The following is a 5326-nucleotide window of genomic DNA, read 5'->3' as shown; positions in this document are numbered from 1 at the left end:
TAAATATATATATAATAGGGACCTCCCTGGTGGTGCAGTGGTTGAGAATCTGCCAGCCAACGCAGGGGACACGGGTTCGAGCCCTGGTCTGGGAGGATCCCACATGCCGTGGAGCAACTAGGCCCGTGAGCCACAGCTACTGAGCCTGCACGTCTGGAGCCTGTGCTCTGCAACGAGAGGCCGCGACAGTGAGAGGCCCGCGCACCGCCATGGAGAGTAGCCCCAGCTCGCCAAAACTAGTTAAAGCCCTCGCACAGAAATGAAGAGCCAACACAGCCAAAAATTAAAAAAATATATATATATATAATTACCATAGTGTGTATATATATATATATATATATATATATATATATTTAAACATCTTTATCGGAGTATAACTGCTTTACAATGGTGTGTTAGTTTCTGCTTTGTAACAAAGTGAATCAGTTATACATATACATATGTTCCCATATCTCTTTCCTCTTGCGTCTCCCTCCCTCCCACCCTCCCCATCCCACCCCTCCAGGCGGTCACAAAGCACCGAGCTGACCTCCCTGTGCTATGCGGCTGCTTCCCACTAGCTACCTATTTTACGTTTGGTAGTGTACGTATGTCCATGCCTCTCTCTCGCTCTGTCACAGCTCACCCTTCCCCCTCCCCATATGCTCAAGTTAGCTGCCATTTCTTAGGTGCTTACCATCTGCCAGGCATTGAGGTTATAATGAACATACACCCTCTCAGTTAATTCTCCCAGAATTCCCACTATGCAGTGCTGCTATCATTTATTTTAAAAACAAGCAAACCAAAGCATAGAGTTGAAACAACTTGCTTGAAGTCAGAAAATAAGGAATTGTTTGAACCCAGAACTCTCTGACCCCAAATCCTTGAGCCAGTCTCCTCCACCATGAGGCCAAAGGCCAGGTCTTTCCATTAACTTGTTGTATGACCTTGACTGACGCACTGAAAACCTCTGAAATTACCAGATTGAAGTAGGTGATCTCAAAACCTCTTTCCAGCTTTGCAGGCTACAGCCCAGTGACCCCGGGGTGCAAACACCCTCCCAAGCATCCCTTCCACAGTGGGCTTGCTTGGAGCCTAGGAGATGGTTCCTTGCAGACCACCTTCACCTTGGCTGCCTGCCCCACAAAGGCTGGAGCCTGAGCCTGGAAACCCACAATCCAAGCAGAGAGATGGAACGAGCTTGGGAAGAGGGCATGAGCTCCCTTAGTGGGGCCCAGTGGCACCGGGAGCCTCCTAACCTTCCAGCTCCCACTCAGGATGGCTTTTACGATTTTTGCAGAGGGGTGGATGCACAACATGCATAAATTCAGCACAGTTCAGTATTTACTGCCATGCCAAGGCTTGGGGGTGCTATTTTATATGTCTCTGCTTGCACGGCTCTAGCATCATGTAGGCTAAAATTAATTCCCCGAGATGGGCTGCTCACAGGCAGAACCAAGAATTTCCTGGGAAGGGTTTCCGTCTGACTTTGGCAGCCGCTCTGTGCAGCGATAAAGCCCCTTCAGACCATCTCACACAGCCACGGGCATCCAAGGGTATTGTATTCTTTGGCCCCCGAAGGCTATTCCTCCCTTTTCCAGAAAACGGAGTGTGGAGTGTGGGCTTCGAGTCAAGGCTGATCACAGATGGGAAACGAACCCTGGCATCCTCCCTCGTCCCACTGGATGATTTGATTGATGAGGTTAGTGAGGTCCAAACGGGTCAGCTAGCATCCCCGCCCCGGGGCACTGGAGCCCATGGACCTGACCCCTTGTCCGGTTCCCCCAGCTGGACAGCAGACTACTTACTGCTCACAAGGTGGGTTTGGCTTGTCCTTTGATTTCTGAAGAACTTCCTTAGGCATCATCTTACCTGGCCCTCCTCAGAGCCCTAGGGAGGTAGGCTCCGTGATATTATCACACCTCCTCTTCAGCACAAGCACAGTGGTGATGACAGAACTACTGAGCATTGACTCTGTAGCAGTTCCTGTTGGAAGTACTTGACACCCATGAACCATGGCTTTGCAGATAGGTCCGGAGCGAATGAAATGACTTAAGGTAGAGACATTGCCTGATCCTCTAGTTCACCCCAGCCATCATCCTCCCTGGAAATTTCACAATCCGGCAATATTGCAAAGGATGCTGCTTGTCAAACACATTGTGCTCATCTCCATGGCTTTCTGCAGCCTCTTCAATTTTTCTAGTGCTCCCTGGCAAACACCTATTCATCCCTCAAAACCCAGCTCAGGAGAAGCTTCCTCCAGTGCAGTCCCTCAGACCTCATCAGACCGATTGCATCGACCCAGTCACTGCCCACGAGCTCAGTTTAGTGGCCACTGAGTATGGTCCCCTTCTTCCACAGAGCTGCACGGCTCCCTGCTCTGGGGCCAGGAGGCTGATTGTGTCGACTGGCCCCCTTGCCCTCTGCCCTCCTGCTGGGTTTGGTCAGTGGGTGACATCAGCAGGTGATGCCAGGTCAGAAGGAGAGTGAGGGCTGGGCATCCGTGCCCCTGGCTCCTTCTCCGTGTGATGCTTTGCTCACCCAGGAGGACTGGGTTAGCCATTTCCTAGAGGTAATAATCAGTTCACTCACAAGTGCACTTCCCAATGCAAACCAAGCAACCCAGAGCCCACACCCTCCCACCACCTCCTTTATGGGGTTCACACACTCTGGGCCACTACCCACCTGTCCTAATCCTCAGGTACCAGACAACTGGGGATAGCCACTCTGCCAGAGCCTGATGTAATCATTCAAAGCAGCCCAAGTCACCTCGCCCTGCATCACCTGTTCCTTCCACTGGAAACCACAAGAAAGGCTGCTTCCCAGTTTCCCCACTCCCTCTACCTCCTGAGCAACCCTGGTGCTTCCCCGTGTGGCCCGCCATGCTGTGGCATGTCCCCTTGTTTTGGAATCTCTGAGTATAGCAAAAATCTTTCCTCTCTTCATCTGTTGGCTTTACTGTACCTACATGATAATAAAATGTAAATTAAAACATAGCTGCAAGGCTTCCGTGGTGGTGCAGTGGTTAAGAATCCTCCTGCCAGTGCAGGGGACACAGGTTCAATCCCTGGTCCGGGGAGATCCCACATGTGGCGGAGCAACTAAGCCCGTGCGCCACTACTACTGAGCCTGCACTCTAGAGCCCGTGCGCCACAACTACTGAAGCCCATGTGCCTAGAGCCCGTGCTCTGCAACAAGAGAAGCCACCGCGACGAGAAGCCCCCGCACTGCGATGAAGTGTAGCCCCCGCTCGCCGCAACTAGAGAAAGCCCGCGTGTAGCAATGAAGTCCCAACACAGCCAAAAATAAAAACAAAACGAAAGAAAACAAAACAAAACACAGCTCCTGTGGGCTAGCTGCTTCCCTCTGCTGGAGCACTGCCTCCCCCGCCCCCCCCCAGCCCATGCTTCTGCCTCAAGTCCAGTCCAGTGTTCACACCTCCCCTGCACTTCAGGGCAAGGAGCCTTAGCAGCTCCCCCTACCAGCCCCCAGGGTCTGCACTGTCCACACCTTTATGAGTAGTGTTTGTATGAACATCTTCTCAGTTACACAGTTTGAGAGTGTCTGTTTCCTGCCAGGACCCTGTCTGCTACCTGGGGGTCAAACCTGGGAGCAGACAAGGTGAATGCTGTCCTTATGGCCCATCCAACCATCTTGAGAAGCATCTTAGGGTCATTCCTGCCGCACGGTGCCTGGACTCACCTGCCTCCAAATTGTGAGATCCCTGGGCCGGGCCTCTGCTCCCCGCATCTCAGCATCCCCACCTGCACAGCAGGCGCCATCCTGCGGGAAGCCAGGACAAGAATACCAAAGGACAGATTCCAGGACAGGAGGGTGAGCACCTGTGGCTGGTTGAAGGAGAAGTCACAGATGACACCCAGGCTTCTAATGTCACCAGTGGTGTTGCCAGGCAGAGCAGTGGGCTTGGGGGAGTGCAACGTTATTACTGGGTGTATATTGAGTTGGAGGGGCCTATGGTGTCCCGTGGCCAGTGGATCAGGGAACAGTGAAGCTATGGTGTGGAGAGATCCTCCAGGGACTGTGCGGAGAGAGACCAAAGTGGGCCCAGGGAAGTCGGGCTACATTTGGAAGCAGGGGTGGGAGGCCATCGCTGGGGGGCATGGGAGGAGGGCTCTTCACAAAGGTGCAGAGCCAGAGGGGTGGGCTCCAAAGGGGACGCGGCAGGGACGTGGGCCGAGAGGGGCCTTTGGATTTGCCAGCTGCAGGGTCCCCTTGGGCTGAGGCTTTGTGGTGAGGGGGCAGAGGGGAGTCTGCTGGGGTTAGGATGGCAGGGGTGGTGGTGAGCCCAACCTCACTGCAATCAGAGGACAGGAGGGTATGAGGGAGATATTCTGGGAGGGGTGAGGCCCCCCACCCCGCCCAAGTTGGGGTCAGGCAAGGATGGGACGCAGGAGCAGAGAGCTGAAGGGTGAGGCCAAGAGGAGGGGCTGAAGGGGTGGGAACAGCATTCCAGGCAGAGGGAACAGCATGGCCAGAGCGGGACATGGAGGACATGTGGCTCATTTATGTGGCTGAAGAAGGCAGTTTAGAGTCAGATGTGCTTTATGTACGAGAGTGTGAGTGTGAGTGTGAGTGTGAGTAGGTGGGTGTGAGGAAGTGAGTGTTTAGAGTTCTTTTTCTTTCTTGTTGGCCCTCAGGTGCAGATGTCGAGGTGGTCAGATCCTCAATACCTGACACCTCACTTCATCTGGCTGGGAAAGTCTTTACGTCAATTTTTTCCCTTTTAGCCTCATACCCCACTTCCAACTCCTTCTGTATGTACATGTGCACACGTGTGTATGTAGTCTTATTTGGATGTTCTTATAAAATATGCGTTGTAATTTGCATGGATATAGTTTTAATTTTTTGGAAGATGTACTGGGTCATGGGTCACAATTTCTTCCTCCTTCCTTTCTTTTTCTTTCTCCCTCCCTTCCTCCTCCCTCCCCTCTCTCTTTCTCCCTCCCCTCTCTTGCTCTCTCTCCTTCACAGCCCTGGATTTTACTGCGTAGTCAGTACACAGTAGTGGGTTCATCCCTTCTGGCTGCTACATTATGCTCCAGGGGTGCCCACCTTGCATTTCCCCCTCTCTTCCCCCAGGGGTGGACCCCCAGGGTGCCTTCATTTCCCTGTCCTGGGAGCTGATTTGTCAAGAGTCTGATGAAGAGGGGAGGGAGATGGGAAGCCAGGAGCCCAGGGGCCACAGAATGGGAGAAAAAGGAGGTACAGAGGTTCTATGTCTGCTGACTCTCTTGGGGGAGAGCATGAGGGGGCGTTGGAAACGGCCAGGCCCCAAGGGGTGATCAGGAGGGAGCAGGTGCCGGAGTCTCAGAGTCTTTTTTTTTTT

Source organism: Lipotes vexillifer, unplaced genomic scaffold (assembly GCF_000442215.2).
Source record: "Lipotes vexillifer unplaced genomic scaffold, Lipotes_vexillifer_v1.1 scaffold2689, whole genome shotgun sequence".
NCBI classification, from domain to species: domain Eukaryota; kingdom Metazoa; phylum Chordata; class Mammalia; order Artiodactyla; family Lipotidae; genus Lipotes; species Lipotes vexillifer.
This window is presented reverse-complemented; position numbering follows the sequence as displayed.